Genomic DNA, 20634 nt, shown 5'->3' on the forward strand with positions numbered 1-20634 from the left:
TAGCCAAATCTTCGATGATAGATAACGAACCAAGTTTTTCTTCATCCCAATTTAAATATTTTGCACAAAGAAATGGGATATCTCTATTCTTCGCAGATCCTCGACATAGTACGTCCAACGGACAAATAGAAAAAGCACACTCTACCTTAACAAAAATCGCTCCCTGCATTAAAGATGAGCTTAATTTAATTGATTATTCCGAAATTATAATTAGAGCAGCACAAAAATACAATTTAACAATTCACTCAATAACAAACCATCGACCTTTTGATATATTGTTTAATAAAATCAAACACGATGATATTCCTAAATTATTGCAACAAGCTCAAGAGAAAATGTTGCATTTTCACAATAAAGATAGACAAAATAAGAATTATCACGTAGGAGAGGTAACTTACGAAAAGAAACACGGGGAAAAAAACAAGATTAATTCTAGATATAAAAAACAAGTAGCTAAGGAATATCTCCCCAATAAAGTTATTATAAATAACAGAAACCGTACGATTCATAAAGATAATATTAAATAATTTGTTTCAAATTACAGATAATGATTTCAATAATGTACTTTTTATTGCTGGTAGCTACAACCAAATCCGAAATTATGGATTACACGAACCATGATTTCCTTCTTTACAAGGATACCAAAGATGTTCTTATTTATGAATCATACGCAGATTTATTTCATATAACTAATATAAGTCTTTATAGAGAAATAATTAATCTTGAATCAGAATTTCTAAATGGTCACGACAGCAAGAATTTTCTTTGGGAAATATCCCACGATTTAAAAATTATCAAAATACTTATCTCTCAAATTATACCCAGTAGATCGAAAACAGGCATTAATGAAATAGGCACCATTTGGAAATGGATAGCGGGAACACCAGATCCTGATAATTTCTCAACAGTCCAAAATAAAATCGATGATATAATACAAAATAATAACGATCGTTATTAATTCTAAAATATTTAAGGAGATAAAATCTTTATCTGAACAATTCAAAACAGCCTTTAAAGATCAAGAAATTCCACTTAGAAAATATCGCCTGCGCTTGCTTACTTACGATCTTATGAATTTAATGGACACAATTACACTTGCCAAAATTGATGTATTTAATACTAAAATTCTAAACAATGATGATATACAAGAAATTTATAAGCACGAAGATAGACCTGTAGTTATAACAGACCTTTTAGATATATCTGAATTTAAAATCGCTTTGCATCAAGATCTTGTTATAATTTACATAAAATACCCTATTATTACCGATCGTTGTGACGTTTACAATTCAAGATCCATTTCACATAATGATGGAAAATTATTAATTGATAATCACGTCGCAAAATGTATAAATGAGTACTATGTAATGTCTAATTTTAAGGCAGAAATGTTTAATAATTATTGCACACTTAACCCAGAAGGTTCTTGTTACACCAGATTACTAAATGGAGAAAAATCCTTTTGTAACAAAATCCGAGAAAAAAATAAAAACGTAGATGTAATCCAAGATGGAGCCATTTTTGTAAATGGAAAAAATACAGTTAATGACACTCATTTAAATGGGTCATATTTAATAACTTTTAATGGCACCACTCAAATTAATAATATTTCCTACACCAATGTAGACAATAAGATATTGGAATACATCACAGCTCGAAAATATACAGATTTTTAGTATCCGAATATATTATATCTAATGATTCTGAACTCACATTTGATAATATTAACATACTAAATCCATTTATTCAAATTAAACAAACTCAAATACCAGTTACGTTAATATTGATCATATTCACATTTATATATTTAATTATTATGATTGTAATCAAATTCAGAAAATTTTTAATATTTAAACCATGGCAAATTCATATAGAAATTGAACCAGGAAACAATATTTCCGATAATGAAATAAATAATATACCCAACAATGAAAATACCCTAGAAGAAAATATCATTGTCGAATTAACCAATCAATTACATTCAATATACCCATCAGTTCCAATGAATCGGGACGATTCAATTTAGAATGGGTGGAGTTATATGACACATTATTTAGGGGCTCTTACCCAATTTATAAACAACTTTGAGCCGAGAGCTAATTTCCAAATAACTCTGACAGACCCGAGATAAATCCGTGGTCAGCTATTTCTGTCAACCAGGCCTCCGAATCATTCCCACCCAGATCAATTTCACGCAGCCCAAATTAAACAGATGCTGTAAGCATCCAAACCAATATTGTAAACATCGGAGTCCCAAGCCAGCCCTGAGTCCGCTAACGTAAACAAAAAGATCCCCAAAGCGGTCCCTAAACTCCGCTAATGTAAACACCAATTTCCGGCCAAGATTGGACTTCAAATTTAATTGGCAAATTGCATCATCCTGTTTTCCGACTCCCTTGAGTCATTCTCTTTATCAATTTTTGGGGATAAATTCTCTTAAGCCGAAGTTTGATTATTGATCATTGAACTAGAGATCAGGCAGTCCGTTTTTGAGATCCGAATCGAGCAGTAGTACCAATCGAGAAAAAGTAAACGAGCAGTGAATAAAATTGTAATAGTGAATAAGTGATTAAAAAATAAAAATACATTTTTTTTATTAAATCACGAGTGAGAAACTTAATTTGCATTTCAGGTGAACTTTGAAAACTTGGGTCACACTACAAAGACTAAGATTATTCGACAAGTGAAACTCTTAGCCGATCTGAGTACTGGGCTATAACATTAAACTTTGTATTTAAAATAACTATAAATGCTGAATTTAATGTTAAAAACTCCTAGATAGATAAACAATTGTCGGCAATTGATAGTGTGTCTCACAGTAAAGTAAAACATATTTAATACAACTTCAGTATAATTTAAGACAATGTATTTTTATACCCGTTACTCGTAGAGTAAAAGAGTATACTAGATTCGTCGGAAAGTATGTAACAGGCAGAAGGAAGCGGTTCCGACTCCATAAAGTATATATATTCTTGATCAGGATCACTAGCCGACTCGATCTAGCCATGTCCGTCTGTCCGTCTGTCCGTCTGTCCGTCTGTCTGTCCGGATGAACGCTGGGATCTCGGAAACTATGAGAGCTAGGCTATTGAGATTTGGCGTGCAGATTCCTGAGCTCCTTACGCAGCGCAAGTTTATTTCAGTAGAGTGCCACGCCCACTCTAACGCCCACAAACCGCCCAAAACTGTGGCTCCTACAGTTTTGATGCTAGAATAAAAATTTTAAATGAAATGTATTGATCTCATCAATACCTATCGATTGACTCAAAAAAAAAATTGCCACGCCCACTTGTACGCCCACAAACTTCAAAAAATCGTAAATATGAACGTGGATATCTCGGAAACTATCAAGGATAGAGAATTGGGATCACAGATTTAGATTCCGTAGCTCTGTGCGCAGCGCAAGTTTGTTACGAAAATATGCCACGCCCTTTCTAACGCCCACAAACCGCCCAAAGCTGTGGCGCCCACAATTTTCATGCTAGATACAAAATTTTAACTGAACTGTATTGGTCTCGTCAATACCTATCGATTGACCCACGCCCACTCTAACGCCCATAACGCTTAAATCTGTCTACCGCCGATAGGTGGCGCATTTCAATCTCGCTTTGCTTCTTGCATATCTCCATTTCCCTTTGGTCCCTTTAGCTGAGTAACGGGTATCTAATAGTCGAGGTACTCGACTATAGCGTTCTTCCTTGCTATTTCTGTATTTATTTTATTTATTTTATTTTTTTATTTGTTCTGCTGAACGCTCATCATACATAACGAAGCTAAAAAGTAAGACATTTGAGTTAAAAAACTCCACTATTCAATTTAAAATGGTCGTAGTGTAAGGTTTTGACAAGACAATCTCTCAATTTTAAGGCTAACGGGATGAAACCTTCGCAAAAGTCATATATTTATTGCACGTAGAAAGTCGGAAGGCGCCGGATCAGTCAACTGTCAAAAAATTTATTTTATTTATTTTATTTTATATATTTTATTTTATTTTTTATATATGTAAAAAAAATTGTAACTTCAATGTATCAATATGTCAAAATATTAACATCTACTCTTGGGAGTATCATTTTTTTAGTATATCAGAATTAAAATAAAAATAAAAAATCGGACGACCTTATGTGCGAAACTAAACAATATTACTCAAATGTTTAAAATGATTTCCAGTCTGCGTGGTTTGTAATTTGTGTTTGTGATCGTCCGCTGTAGAAAAGCTCGTGCTGTCTTCTTAATGCTGCCAAAATGTAAGTAGCCTTGCAAATGAATATATTTGATATAGTCTCATCTTCTAAAAGGGATTTTAGGTGAGTACAGAAGAGTGCATCAAGATCAAGAGAAATTATAATTATTATTACATAACCTTAAATTGGCAAACGAAGATTTATTTGGCAAGTGATACTGTGTTTTATTTTATGAAAGCTGCCTTATCAGAAGTGGAGTTTGAACAGCACAGTGATATTGTAGTCCAAGTAAGTAAAAAATGTTTCTACCGCTTGACGCAAATGTGGAAGAGTTCTTATGGTAATTTAGGTCAGTTGCGCAGGAAGCATGTAGTTTGGCTGGATGCCAAAATTGTTATCAATTTACCGGGAGCCACAAAGCAAGCGATCGCAAGGGCTTTATTTTGGTTGAACTCTAGATAACATGCAGATCGTATGGTCTTGTACCGACGACAGATCTTTCAAATGTCTGCCCTATCATCTTTTGATGGTAGTATCTAGGATTTCCATGGTTGCAACAGGTAACGGAGAATCAGGGTTCGATTCCGGAGAGGGAGCCTGAGAATGCCACACCTAAGAAGGTCAGCAGGCGCGTAAATTACCAACTTTCAGCTCGGGGAGGTAGTGACTAAAAATAACAATACAGGACTCATATCCGTGGCCATTTATTTGGAATGAGTACACTTTGAATCCTTTAACAAGGACCAATTGGAGGGCAAGTCTGGTGCCAGCAGTCGCTGTATTAAAGTTGATGTGGTTAAACGTTCGTAGTTGAACTTGTGCTTCATATGGGTAGTACAACTTACAATTGTGGTTAGTACTATACCTTTATGTATGTAAGCGTATTACCGGTGGAGTTCTTACATGTGCTTAGATACTTGTATTTTTTCATATGTTCCTCCTATTTAAAAACATGCGTTAGTGCTCTTAAACGAGTGTTATTGTGGGCCGGTACAATTACTTTGAACAAATCCGAGTGCTTAAAGCAGGCTTCAAATGCCTTAATATTTTGTGCATGGGATAATGAAATAAGACCTATTTTCTGCTTTCATTGGTTTTCAGATCAAGAGGTAATGATTAATAGAAGCAGTTTGGGGGCATTAGTATTACGACGCGAGAGGTGAAATTCTTAAATTAAGCGAAAGCATTTGCCAAACATGTTTTCATTAATCAAGAACGAAAGTTAGAAGTTCGAAGGCGATCAGATACCGCCCTAATTGGGTGTAGCTACTTTTATGGCTCTCTCATTCGCTTCCCGGGAAACCAAAGCTTTTGGAGTTTGACTCAACACTGAAAACTTGCCAGGTCCGAACAAAAGTGTGTTAGACAGATTGATAGCTCCTTCTCGAATTTATGGGTTGTGGTGCATGGCCGTTCTTAGTTTTGTCTGGTAAATTCCGATAACGAACGAAACTCAAATATATTAAATAGATTTATTCAGGATTATGGTGTTAAAGCTTATATAGCCTTCATTCATAGTGACAGTAAAATGTTTATTGTGTTTGAATGTGTTTATATAAGTGAAGCCGTAACTGTGCGCGCTACAATGAAAGTATCAACGCGTATTTCCTAGACCGAGAGGTCCGGGTAAACTATTTACATGAAGTTGGAATTCCCAGTAAGTCATTAATTCATTCATTAACTCGCATTGATTACGTCCCTGCCCTTTGTACACATCGCCCGTCGCTACTACAGATTGAATTATTTAGAGAGGTCTCCGGACGTGATCACTGTGACGCCTTGTGTGTTACGGTTGTTTCGCAAAAGTTGACCGAACTTGATTATTTAGAGAAAGTAAAAGTCGTTTCCGTAGGTAAACCTGCGGAAGGATCATTATTGTTTAATAAAAAAATTGGTTTTTATTATAATAATATATTCTAGTAATACAAATAAAGTATTACTTTCCAAAAATATCATCATTTGTAGATCAAATAAAATTTCGAAAAAGCAAATCGAAATAATAATTGTAATAATTAATATATAATATATAAATATATTATTGCATTAGATAAGAGAAATAAATATGCAAGAAAGCAAAAGCAAACAAATAACAAATTCGAAAAGGCAAATCGAAATTATTAAATTTATTTTATATTATTATTATATTGTATACTAAGTGCAATTAATAAAACCCTGTGTGTATATGGACCATAATTTACACGCGTTGCGATATGTATTGTTCATCACAACCCAAAATGTACAATGTTGTACCTGATTAATACAGGTTAATGTTTTATATAAATCTCAATATATACCGCTAAAAAGTATTAATACCGTAAATGCCATTTTAAAAAAATTTTATATATTATTGGTTATATGAAACTAAGACATTTCGCAGCATTCGTTTTAGGTATAAAAATAAATTTATTGAAGGATTTGATATATGCCAGTAAAATGGTGTATTTTTAATTTCTTTCAATAAAAATCTAGAAAGGAAGTTAGCTTCGGCAAGCCGAAGCTTATATACCCTTGCAGCTATAATTATTAAATTTAAAAACAGAAAAAATTATATTCCCAATAGTATAAGATAATATGTCAAAAATCACCGAAGCTATAATTTGATTCATATTATTTTCCTACCAATTTTCCGATCGTTCTTATGGCAGCTATATGATATAGTCTTCCGATTTTGATAAAATTAAATTCGAAATTCAGAACTAATTAAAAAATGTTATTTCCAAGCGTAGGAGATTATATGTTAAAAAACACCGAAGCTATAATTTGTTTCATATTGTTTTCCTACCTATGGCAGCTATATGATATAGTCGTCCGATTTTGATAAAATTGAATTCGAAATTCAGAACTAATTAAAAAATGTTATTTCCAAGCGTTGGAGGTTATATGTTGAAAAACACCGAAGCTATAATTTGATTCATATTATTTTTCCACCAATTTTTCGATCGTTCCTATGGCAGCTATATGATATAGTCGTCCGACTTCGATAAAATTTAATTCAAAATACAAAACTAATTAATAAATGTTATTTCCAAGCTTAGGAGGTTATATGTTAAAAAACACCGAAGCTATAATTTGTTTCATATTGTTTTCCTACCTATGGCAGCTATATGATATAGTCTTCCGATTTTGATAAAATTAAATTCGAAATTCAGAACTAATTAAAAAATGTTATTTCCAAGCGTAGGAGGTTATATGTTAAAAAACACCGAAGCTATAATTTGTTTCATATTGTTTTCCTACCTATGGCAGCTATATGATATAGTCGTCCTATTTTGATAAAATTAAATTCAAAACTCAGAACTAATTAAAAAATGTTATTTCCAAGCGTAGGAGGCTATATGTTAAAAAACACCGAAGTTATAATATGTTTCATTTTATTCGTTCCTATGGCAGCTATATGTTAAAGTCTTCCGATTTTGATAAAATTAAAACCGAAACTCAGAACTTATTAAAAAATGTTATTTCCAAGCGTAGGAGGTTATATGTTGTAAAACACCGAAGCTATAATTTGTTTCATATTATTTTTCCACCAATTTTCCGATCGTTCCTATGGCAGCTTTATGACATAGTCGTCCGATTTCGATAAAATTTAATTCAAAATACAAATCTAATTAAAAAATTTTATTTCCAAGCTTAGGAGGTTATATGGTAAAAAACACCATAGATATAATTTTTTAAAAATTTTTTTCCGATTATTCCTATGGGAGCTATAAGATATAGTTGTCCGATCCGGCTGGTTCCGACTTATATACTACCTGCAAAAGATATAAGACTTTTGGGAAAGTTTCAGCACGATAGCTTTAAAACTGGGGGACTAGTTTGCGTAGAAACGGACGGACAGACGGACATGGCTAGATCGACTCGTCTAGTCATGCTGATCAAGAATATAAACAAAGCAAACTTCTGACTAAAATCAATATACCCTCTGCAAGGGTATAAATATATGACAAAATTAACAAACCAATTTATAAAACTCTAAGCGGTGGATCACTCGGCTTATGGGTCGATGAAGAACGCAGCAAATTGTGCGTCATCGTGTGAACTGCAGGACACATGAACATCGACATTTTGAACGCATATCGCAGTCCATGCTGTTATGTACTTTAAGTAATTTTATAGTGCTGCTTGGACTACATATGGTTGAGGGTTATAAGACTAATAAGTTGTTTATACAAATTTTATAATGAAATTTCATAAGCATATGGTATATAATTAGATAATAATAATTTAATTATTTTATTCATAATGTAAACAAATATATAAATAAATTTATCTCCCATTAGTAAATGATTTAAATGTGAACAATAAAGGAAGTTAACTTCGGCAAGCCGAAGTTTGCATACTCTTGCAGTTATAATTATTAAATTTAAATATACAAAACATTATATCCCCAATAGTATTAAATAATATGCCAAGAAACACCGAAGCTATAGTTTGTTTCATATTATTTTCCCACCAATTTTCCGATCGTTCCTATGGCAGCTATATGATATAGTCGTCCGATTTTGATAAAATTAAATACGAAATTCAGAACTAATTAGAAAATGGTTTTTCCAAACGTAGGAGGTTATATGTTAAAAAACACAGAAGCTATAATTTGTTTCATATTATTTTTAAACCTATTTTCCGATCGTTGCTATGGCAGCTATATGATATAGTCGTCCGATTTTGATAAAACTAAATTCGAAATTCAGAACTAATAAAAAAAATGTTATTTCCAAGCGTAGGTTGTTATATGTTAAAAAACATCAAAGATATAATTTTTTTAGTTTTTTTTCCGATTATTCCTATGGGATCTAGAAGATATAGTTGTCCGATCCGGCTGGTTCCAATTTATATTCTACCTGCAAAAAAAAGAAGACTTTTGGGAAAGTTTCAGCCCGATAGCCTTAAAACTGAGAGACTAGTTTGCGTAGAAACGTACTGATCAAAGAATATATATACTTTATTGGGTCGGAGACGTCTCCTTCACTGCGTTGCAAACTTCTGACTGAGATCATAATACCCTCTGGAAGGGTATGAAAACGAAGAGAAATATTTTCTATTTCAATCAAATAATACTGCAAAAAAAATGTATCTAGAATTGTCTCTTATTAACGATTAGAAAATAGAAAGCCGTTGACAATATTATTATTCTTCATTGATTCGTTAGACCAAACCAATGAAATACAATATATATAAATATAAGGATTTTCCTGGGAGCGGCGAGCGAAAAGAAATCAGTTCAGCACTAAGTCACTTTGTCTATATGGCAAATGTAAGATTCAGTGTATGGAGCATCAATATTCTAGTATGAGAAATACCGATTTAAGTCCTTCTTAAATTAGGCCATTTACCCATAGAGGGTGCCACGCCCGTATAACATATGACAGAAATGATTACTAAAACCAAATATAACCATGAGACCAATAGTAAACAAGTACCGTGAGGGAAAGTTGAAAAGAACTCTGAATAGAGAGTTAAACAGTACGTACAACTGCTCAGAGGTTAAGCCCGATGAACCTACATATCCGATATGGAAAATTCATCATTAAAATTGTAATATTAAAACAATATTATGATTATAGTGTGCATTTTTTTATATAAGGACATTGCAATCTATTAGCATACAAAATTTATCATAAAATATAACTTAAAGCTTATTGAAATTAATTTGCTTGCATTTTAACACAGAATAAATGTTATTAATTTGATAAAGTGCTGATAGATTTATATGAATACAGTACGTTAATTTTTCGGAATAATATAATGGCATAATTATCATTGATTTTTGTGTTTATTATATGGCTTTGTATGATTAACAATGCGAAAGATTCAGGATACCTTCAAGACCCGCCTTGAAACACGGACCAAGGAATCTAACATATGTCCAAGTTATTGGGATATAAACCTAATAGCGTAATTAACTTGACTAAAAATGTGATTAGTTTTTTAACTATTTATAACTTATTAACATAATCCCGGGGCGTTCTATATAGTTATGTATAATTATATTTATATTATTTATGCCTCTAACTGGAACGTACCTTAAGAAAATATGCTGTGACCCGAAAGATGGTGATCTATACTTGATCAGGTTGAAGTCAGGGGAAACCCTGACGGAAGACCGAAAAAGTTCTGACGTGCAAATCGATTGTCAGAATTGAGTATAGGGGCGAAAGACCAATCGAACCATCTAGTAGCTGGTTCCTTCCGAAGTTCCCTCAGGATAGCTGGTGCATTTTAATGTTATATAAAATAATCTTATCTGGTAGGGTCGAAACGATCTTAGCCTATTCTCAAACTTTAAATGGGTAAGAACCTTAACTTTCTTGATATGAAGTTCAAGGTTATGATATAATGTGCCCAGTGGGCCACTTTTGGTAGGCAGAACTGGCGCTGTGGGGTGAACCAAACTTAATGTTACGGCGCCCAAATTAACTACTCATGCAGATACCATGAAAGTCGTTGGTTGCTTAAAACAGTAGGACGGTGATAATGGAAGTCGAAATCCGCTAAGGAGTGTGTAAATACTCACCTGCTGAAGCAACTAGCCCTTAAAATGGATGACGCTTAAGTTGTATACCCCTACATACGCTAAAGTAGATGATTTATATTACTTGTGATATAAATTTTGAAACTTTAGTGAGTAGGAAGGTACAATGGTATGCGTAGAAGTGTTTGGCGTAAGCCTGCATGGAGCTGCCATTGGTACAGATCTTGGTGGTAGTAGCAAATAATCGAATGAGACCTTGGAGGACTGAAGTAGAGAAGGGTTTCGTGTGATCAGTTGTTGATCACGAGTTAGTCGGTCCTAAGTTCAAGGCGAAAGCCGAAAATTTTAAAGTAAAACATAGATGCCAAACAAATATGTTAAATTATATAAATGAAGCTAATTGATATACTTGAATAATTTTGAAAGAAAGGGAATTTGGTTCCAATTCCGTAACCTGTTGGGTATTCGTTTGTTATTAAATATGGGTCTCGTGCTCATCCTGGCCACAGGAACGACCATAAAGAAGCCATCGAGAGATATCGGAAGAGTTTTCTTTTCTGTTTTATAGCCGTACTACCATGGAAGTCTTTGGCAGAGAGATATGGTAGATGGGCTAGAAGAGCACGACATATACTGTTGTGTCGATATTTTCTCCTCGGACCTTGAAAATTTATGGTGGGGACACGCAAACTTCTCAACAGGCCGTACCAATATCCGCAGCTGGTTTCCAGGGTGAAGAGTATCTAGTCGATAGAATAATGTAGGTAAGGAAAGTCGGCAAATTAGATCCGTAACTTCGGGATAAGGATTGTCTCTGAAGATTGAGATAGTGGGGCTTGATTGGGAAACAATAACATGGTTTATGTGCTCGTTCTGGGTAAATAGAGTGTCTGGCATTTATTTTTTTCACTTGATCCCCGGGTAGTTTAGTTACGTAGCCAATTGTGGAACTTTCTTGCTACAATTCTTAAGAACACTAATTGGGTTAAGCCAATTAGCTCTTATTAATTATAACGATTATCAATTAACAATCAATTCAGAACTGGCACGGACTTGGGGAATCCGACTGTCTAATTAAAACAAAGCGTTGTGATGGCCCTAGCGGGTGTAAATACAATGTGATTTCTGCCCAGTGCTCTTAATGTCAAAGTGAAGAAATTCAAATAAGCGCGGGTCAACGGTGGGTGTAACTATGACTCTCTTAAGACGACTGAGCAACATAAAATGGCCTCACTTTGAACAATCCGAAGTAGCCAGCTCTTTCATCGAAGATGAAAAGCGAAGGGCCAGAGTTAGATTGCTAGCTGAACAAAATGAAATGTTATGGGGTGGGTTAGTCAACCCACGCGTTTGCTAACAGGAAAGGAATATATAGACGGAATCAAACTGTGAATAAATGCCCTACCCACGAAGTCTCGTACTACGCGGGGAAGACACGAATTGCTGCGTGGTCATTGTTTAGCCAAGTCTGCCTTAATAAGCCCGACCTGGTGGTACTCCGACCAAATCACATTGATGTGATTAACGTGCAGGTGACAACAGAAGGACACTTTTTGGACAATGCACACCAGCGCAAAATCCAAATATACGACGTAAATTGCGGCGAAAATTTGTAGCTAAAGATGACGTAGAGTTTCACTCTGCCACTATTAACTGGAGGGGGATCTGGAGTGGTCAACCGGTCAAACGGTTGATTGCAAAAGGTCTCCTCAACAAATATGATAGTCATATCTTGGCTGCAGTCTTGGCTGCTTCAGACTGTTCATGGTGGATATAGTGGATACTCAAGAGGCTGGACATAGCCCTTGGTTCAGAATATTAAGTGCCGGCTGCTTTGGCACAACATCAAGAAGGCATAAACATCGCACAATGACAACATATAAGGATGCCTTAGTACGTATGCGTTGTAAAACCCTCAATGTGAAGAAGGTTCAGATAGAATAATGAATCGTGCATGCTAGACATACTGACCACACAAGGTGATGGCAGATCGCAAAATTGTGTTAAAATTCGCGTTTTAGTGCAAGGAAGACGCTGGTGTAAAAACATTTGTGAAAAGTGGTCGGTGTGTGTGCCTAACCGAAGTAGACACTAGCAGGACGATCGCGTCGCGGCAATGGTAACGATGGTTACTGTAATGCCGGACCACAGGCGATGCGGGAACTGCGAAGAGGTTGAGCTTACTTGGTTAGCTGCTAGTTGAGGTAGTGTATTACGAGCCCTATAGTTATGAGGTGTGTTGATAACTGATTTATTCTTGATTTGATACATGCTTATATACTACTTGGAACATGGAAGTTTAGTGTAATGACTAGTGAAATACAAGGTGAGTTCCAAAGTAAACAGGACTTTTTGAATCTAGCGCCCTCTAGTGGCGCCATCTATATGTCAACTGGTGCGTTAGAATCTGCTATCGTTTATCGACTTCCAGTAAAAATTTCATGACATTTCATCTATTGGAAGTGAGGCTATTGCGTTTTAAGTGTCAGTATATTTTTGTCATCGGTGCGAAAATGAGCTTCGAACAAAGAGCCAACATTAAATTTTGTTTTAAAACTTTTACCGAAACGTTTCAATTGATGAAACAAGTTTATGGCGATGATTGCCTATCCCGTAGCAGAGTGCACGAGTGGTTTCAACGTTTTCAAAGTGGTCGTGAGGACATAAATGACAATGAACATGTGGGCCAACCAAAATCCGTGATCACCGAAAATTCCATCGAAACTGTGCGTGAATTCAACAAAAAACAAGGAAGAACGCTATAGTCGAGTACCTCGACTATTAGATACCCGTTACTCAGCTAAAGGGACCAAAGGGAAATGGAGATATGCAAGCAGCAAAGCGAGATTGAAATGCGCCACCTATCGGCGGTAGACAGATTTAAGCGTTATGGGCGTTAGAGTGGGCGTGGCAAATTTTTTTGGGTCAATCGATAGGTATTGACGAGACCAATACAGTTCAGTTAAAATTTTGTATCTAGCATGAAAATTGTGGGCGCCACAGCCTTGGGCGGTTTGTGGGCGTTAGAAAGGGCGTGGCATATTTTCGTAACAAGCTTGCGCTGCGCACAGAGCTACGGAATCTAAATCTGTGATCCCAATTCTCTATCCTTGATAGTTTCCGAGATATCCACGTTCATATTTACGATTTTTTGAAGTTTGTGGGCGGTTTGTGGGCGTACAAGTGGGCGTGGCAATTTTTTTTTGAGTCAATCGATAGGTATTGATGAGATCAATACATTTCATTTAAAATTTTTATTCTAGCATCAAAACTGTAGGAGCCACAGTTTTGGGCGGTTTGTGGGCGTTAGAGTGGGCGTGGCACTCTACTGAAACAAACTTGCGCTGCGTAAGAAGCTCAGGAATCTGCAAGCCAAATCTCAATAGCCTAGCTCTCATAGTTTCCGAGATCTCAGCGTTCATCCGGACAGACAAACGGACAGACGGACATGGCTAGATCGACTCGGCTAGTGATCCTGATCAAGAATATATATACTTTATGGGGTCGGAAACGCTTCCTTCTGCCTGTTACATACTTTCCGACGACTCTAGTATACCCTTTTACTCTACGAGTAACGGGTATAATCAGCCGAAATCATCATTGAAATTCATGGAAATAGAATTAAACATCTCCAAAACATCGATTTATCGCATTTTGACCGAACATTTGGGATTACAAAAGGTGTGTGCACGGTTTGTTCGGCACAAATGTGCTGAATGGAAGGCGCCGGACGAGCCGAAACCTAAAAAACCGCGCCTGGAGAAGTCAAAAGTGAAGACAATGCTGATTTGTTTTTATGATTCCAAGGGTATTGTCCACAAAGAATTTGTTCCACCTGGCCAAAACAATAATGCGGTATTCTACTTTGGAGTTTTGAAGCGTTTGGTGCGCCGTATTCGACGTGTTCGGCCCGAATATCGCGAAGATGGAAGTTGGCGTTTGTTGCACGATAATGCGCTGTCTCATCGATCGACGCTTGTGTCCGACTATTTGACCAAAAATCACATTTCAACCATCAACCACTCCCCTGATATGGCACCGTGCGACTTCTACCTTTTCGGAGAAATGCATTTGCCGATGAAAGGAAAGCGTTATGCAGACGTAGAGGCCATTCAAAAGGCTTGCACCGGCATACTGGCGGCCATACCGGGCAACGAGCTAAAGCACTCGTTCGACATGCTTTTGGACCGTGCAAAACGCTGTATGAAAGCAGAAGGAGACTATTTTGAATAAAATAAATTGATTTTGCCGAAAAAACTATTTGTTTTGTCTTTTTTTTAAAAGTCCTGATTACTTCGGAACTCATCTTGTAAGCTATATTCTAAAATAGGTAGGTAGGACAGGGAGTTTTGATTATGGTAGCAGTTTGCGTAGTTGGCTCGGCTGACACTGCAAAGTGTGCTGACTGTATTGGCGGGTCAGAGTACCGCTGAGACGGTGAGTTACTGAGACATATAATATGATGATCAGCAATTCTCATCTGCAGTGGGTGCTACTGAGCGCCTGGTACAGTTCCCAACTTAGCTACTGCTTGATTTGTTGGGTGATGGTAAACGGTAAGCGTGGAAATCTCCGTTTTCCTTTTTGAACAATTTCCATTGCGACACGTCTGCTTGAGAGAGCGCTCTCGTGAGAGCGATTGGCGTAAGGCACAAGTGCGGGACTTCTCTCGCACTATCAGCTGTGCTAGCGGGAGTGTGGATCCGTTAAGTGGTTGCTACGGGAGTGTGCATCCACTAAGTGGTGCGGTGCTGCCAGATCAAGAGGAAAAGAACGTGGGGGTGGTCTTGCTAAGCTTTATTTTCTTAGCTGGAGAAGTTGCCGATGGATGTTGTCCAGAATGGACGTTGTCGAATCGGGCAGCGAGTTGGCGAACAGCCGCAGCTGCAGCGCAAGTCGACGCGTGCCACGGTAGCGGCTATGGGGAATTGGACCACTTTTTTTGGCCAAAACCCATTTTTTAAAAGTCCTTAAAAATAGGTTTTGCTTATCAGATTGCATCAGGATAACATCAATATCTAATGTTACTAACAGAAAAGTTTAACAGTGGCCACCAATGTTAAGTTATCAGCTGTTAAAGCCTGTTTTTATTTCAACGAGGTGGCAGCGCTGGTAAAGCGGCTATTATTCTTAATAGTTAACTTGTCAAAAAGTGTAAAACTAAACAAAGCACTGAAGTTTTAGAAACACCATCCAATCAGAGGAACTTGTAACTTGTGTTTGTGACCTTGATATTGTATTTATTGATTGTGGTGCTCGTTTATTCGTGTTCTAGTTCTAACCTAAAAAAAAAAAAAAATCTTTAAGTTTGTTTCCACCTCTGAAACCTTTTTTATCTTGTCGAGTATTTAATTCTCATTGAGCTCGGTTAGTATAAAAGTGTTCTTTAGCGTACTTTCTCTAAAATTTAGCTTTAAAGGCCTTGGTGTAGAATAAAAACGTCTTATTTCCAAATTTGAGTGGACTGTATTTCAATAATTACATTTGCCACAGTTTTTGTGTGTCCGATGCTTTCCTTTGTAGTCTTAACACTAAGTCCTAAAAAATCTCTAAAGTGTGACGCAGCACTAAAATATATTAAAAAGGGCAAAGTTAGTATTTTATATACCAAAAGGGAATAAGATTCAAAATTAAATAACGTATGTAATGCGTTCATCAACATCCCGGGCCACCATGAAACAGTGTTCAGAATTAGACAGTACCGCTAACTTGGTGATGGTAACTTGGTACACGTCTTAAGTTTTACAGCGCGTACAAGTCCATCTGGTCCAGGATGAGCTTCCACTACATGGGCTAGTATCCAAGCTGCTGGAGGGAGATTTGAGTCCTTGACGAGGACTACGTTGTCTATAGCGATGTTGCGTTCCTGAACCAGATTTCTTATCAGGTTACGCGCACCAAAGATCCAATACTTTTGACGAGCGATTACAAAAAGTGCAGAAACTTCTGGATGAAGAATTGTCGTATGCTCGTGTTCCAAAATCATTCTTGTGATGCGGTTCGACTTCGGAAGCAGTATAGGGTGTTTTACATCAGCTGGTAATTGTGAGTTGTCCAGTCGTCCACCAACTCGAAGAAGGCCATCCTTGCAGATAATCGGCGAGAGCTTCAGTCAGTAGTTTGCGGTCTTCCATGAAACATTTCTGAGCCTCTTCCAGGCAAATAATGCGAGCAGCCTGAATCTCCTCAAAGGTGAGCATCTTGACATTTGCCAGCGTTGCAGAATTAATGGCCTTGGTCTTTTGGATGACGCGCAAGGCGTAAGCTACAACGCGTACCAGCTTTGTCCAGGACGAGACGCGTTGAGTCAAAGATTCGATTGGTGACAATGAGCAGCTTTCCTGTGCGGTTAATGCTGTGGTCTTCACTTCTTCTTTGCCATGGTTTTCTGAAAGGGAAGAATATAACTTTTTACAGCTCAACTTCACCGCTAGCATTTCTGGATCTTGCAGCCATGAAGGTCCCATCCACCATAAGTCGAAATGGAGAAGGTCCGAAGCAAGCATTCCTCGTGTGGCGCAGTCCGCCGGATTTTCCTTTGTGTTTACATGATGCCATGCGTTGCGCGGGAAGGCTTCGAGTATCTCTGAGCTTCTATTGGCTACAAATGTTTTAAGCTTAGACGGTGGATGTGAAAGCCAAGCCAAGACTATGGTTGAGTCACACCATGCATGTACTTCAATGTCCTTGTGTTGTAGTAAAGCCTTGACAGATAAGAACCGTCGACTCAGTAGCAAGGCGCCACACAGTTCAAGACGCGGTAGAGACTGCTGCTTCAGCGGAGCCACTCTGGTTTTCCCCGCAATGAGTGAAACAAATACGGTGCCATCTGCTCGCACCACTCTGCTATAGATTACTGCGGAATAAGCCTTGGTGGAGGCATCTGAAAATCTATGCAGTTCGATGTGATCTTCATTGTTTTGGACAAACCGTGGCAGGCGTAGATCTCGAAGTATGTGTAGGTTGTTACGGCACTTATTCCACCAGTCCGCAATTTTCGGAGGAAGCTCCGTGTCCCAGCCGAGATCGAGTAGCCACAATTCTTGGAACAGAATCTTAATCTGCAATACCACTGGCGACAGAATACCCAGCGGGTCAAAAATGCGTGCCACATCTGACAGCACTTGGCGTTTGGTGTTGTCCGGATTTGTTGTAAGGCAAACTTTGTAGGATAACATGTCCTCTTCTGGATCCCAATGAATGCCAAGAACCTTTGCTGTAGAATTGGATCCTTTGCGTTGTACTTCTGTTGTAGCGATGGATCTGTCAGCGACACGTGATGAATTGGAAACCCATTTACCAAGTTCCATGCCTGCACATTTCATTAACTGGATCAACTCATTTTGATTGCGAATGAGCTCCTCCTCGGTATGTGCTCCCGTCAGTACGTCGTCAACATAAAACTGCTCCTTCAAGATCCGTGCAGCGGTAGGAAAATCGTGTTGATGGTCGTGAGCTAACTGATCCAGGACCCACTGCCAAAAATGGTGCGCAGGATGTGCCGTATGTAACCCGTGGACAGTTCATAGTGTTTAATAGGAGTGGTTTCATCTTCTCTCAAAACAATACGCTGATAGCCACAGTGGTTGGTAGCCACCCAGACTTGTCGGTACATTTTGAAAATATCTGCCGAGAAGACGAACTTAAAAATTCTGAAACGCATACAAATCGAGAAAAGGTTTCGTAGAATGCTGGGTCCAATGTGCAGAGCTTCGTTCAAGGACCGTCCATTCGTGTCCTTGAATGAACCGTCGAAGACGACCCCTAATTTTTGGGTAGTTACAGGATGATGTGGCAAGTAAAAGCTCGGCTTTTTGTCAATGTCTTCTGGCGATAGTTCTCGCATGTGGCCCAACTGAAGATAATCACGCATAAATTGCACGTACTGTGAATGCAGATTGGGGTCTTTCTGTAGGCGGCGTTCTACACCCCTGAATCTTGTTAGCGCTCCTTGTAATGTATCCGAAAACTGTTCCTTTGAGTTCTTGAACGGAAGTTCGACAATGTAGAGTCCCGAGTGTGCGTCTTCACAAAGTGCTGTTGAACTTCATCGTCTTCTGGTTTACCATGGAATTCCTGGTTGACGTCCTCCAGCTCCCAAAAGCGCCGTAGCGATTCGTCAATGTCAATAGCCGTGTGCATTGTTGTTGCAGATGAACATCCAGTAGTAACGATAGATGTTATGACCCATCCAAATATGGTCGAAATGGCGATGATGTTGCCCTGGTTGTCGAACATCTTTTGACCGGTGAACACGGTCCAAACGTAGTCGCTGCCCAGGATATATCAACTGGCGCCAACGACTGATAGTCAGAATCCGCAAGCTCAAAGCCAGCGAATGCCTTGAGTGCTGAGGCGGCTATATCGTGTCTTGCCAACGTGGAGGTAATTTTGCTGAGTAAGTAAGCACGTACCTTTATTGTGTGATCTGATATTCTTGACAGCAAGTCAAGTGTGCTGCAGCCTCTAGTTGTCGCAGCCTTGATTGACGAGATCCCGGTCACCAAAATTCGTGACGGAGAGCGTGCCAGTCCGAGTGCCTGTACGCACCGCTCGGAGATGTACGTCAGTTCCGAACCAATGTCCAAAAGCACCCGTAGTGTGCGATCCTGTTGCGTTTTTGACAAACACTAGAGCTGTTGGAAATGCACTTTTTCGTAGAATATCAGCATGTAACAGGGAGTGGTGACGATTATGGCAAAACTTGCATGTGAATTTGGATTCACACTTTCGCGACATATGCCCAGGCTTAAGGCAGTTAAAACACAGGGATTTTGCCTTAACAAATGTACGTCTCTGCTCGATTGTCAATTCATCAAACTTTGAAGATAATCCCGCATAAATTGCACGTACTGTGAATGCAGATTGCGGTCTTTCTTTACGCGGCGTTTTACACCCCTGAATCTTGTTAGCGCTCCTTGTAATGTATCCGAAAACTGTTCCTTTGAGTTTTGAACGGAAGTTCGACGATGTAACGCCCCTTAGAGTCCCGAGTGTGCGTTTTCACAAAGTGCTGTTCAACTTCATAGTCCTCTGGTTTTCCATAGAATTCCTGATTGACATCCTCCAGCTCCCAAAAGCGCCGTAGCGATGCGTCAATGTTAATAGACGTGTGCATTGTTGTTGTAGATGAACATCCGCTAGTAACGATAGATGTTATAACCAATCCAAATATGGTCGAAATGGCGATGATGTTGCCCTGGTTGTCGAACATCTTTTGACCGGTGAACACGGTCCAAACGTAGTCGCTGCCCAGGAGTATATCAACTGGCGCAAACGACTGATAGTCAGAATCCGCATGCTCAAAGCCAGCGAATGCCTTGAGTGTTGAGGTGACGATATCGTGTCTTGCCAACGTGGAGGTAATTTTGCTGAGTACGTGGGCACGTACCTTCATTGTGTGATCTGAGATCTTTGACTGCAAGTCCAGTGTGCTGCAGCCTCTAGTTGTCTCAGCCTTGATTGACGAGATTCCGGTCACCAAAATTTGTGACGGAGAGCGTGCCAGCCCGAGTGCCTGTACGCACCGCTCGGAGATGTACGACAGCTCCGAACCACTGTCCAAAAGCACCCGGCAGGTAGTGTGCGATCCTGTTGCTTTTTTGACAAACACTAGAGCTGTTGGCAATGCCCTTTTCCGTAGCCCTTGTGGCTGTGTTGCTGTTGTTGAACCGTGGCACAAGGATTCAGCTGTGGGAGCCACTTGTGCCCGTGCGATTTGGCTGATGGTAACCGTAGCATCATCGGGAGCGCTTGGAATGTGCCTTTCATCATCTCGTGAGTGTGTCGAAGTGACAGCGGCTTGCGAATTAAGAATATCTGCAGGTAGCAAAGAGTGGTGGCGATTATGGCAAAACTTGCATGTGAATTTGGATTCACACTTTCACGACACATGCCCAGGCTTAAGGCAATTAAAGCACAGTGATTTTGCCTTAACAAATGTGCGTTTCTGCTCGATTGACAATTCACCAAACTTTGAGC

At 38.4% G+C, this 20634-nt stretch overlaps 1 non-coding gene across 1 annotated transcript; it reads left to right on the forward strand.

Moving 5' to 3' along the window:
• The first annotated feature begins 8149 nt into the window (after positions 1-8149).
• LOC119561874 lies at positions 8150-8328 on the forward strand. The gene has a single exon (XR_005221480.1). It is a non-coding gene; the product is annotated as a 5.8S ribosomal RNA (ribosomal RNA).
• The last annotated feature ends 12306 nt before the right edge of the window (positions 8329-20634 follow it).

Source organism: Drosophila subpulchrella, unplaced genomic scaffold (assembly GCF_014743375.2).
Source record: "Drosophila subpulchrella strain 33 F10 #4 breed RU33 unplaced genomic scaffold, RU_Dsub_v1.1 Primary Assembly Seq38, whole genome shotgun sequence".
NCBI classification, from domain to species: domain Eukaryota; kingdom Metazoa; phylum Arthropoda; class Insecta; order Diptera; family Drosophilidae; genus Drosophila; species Drosophila subpulchrella.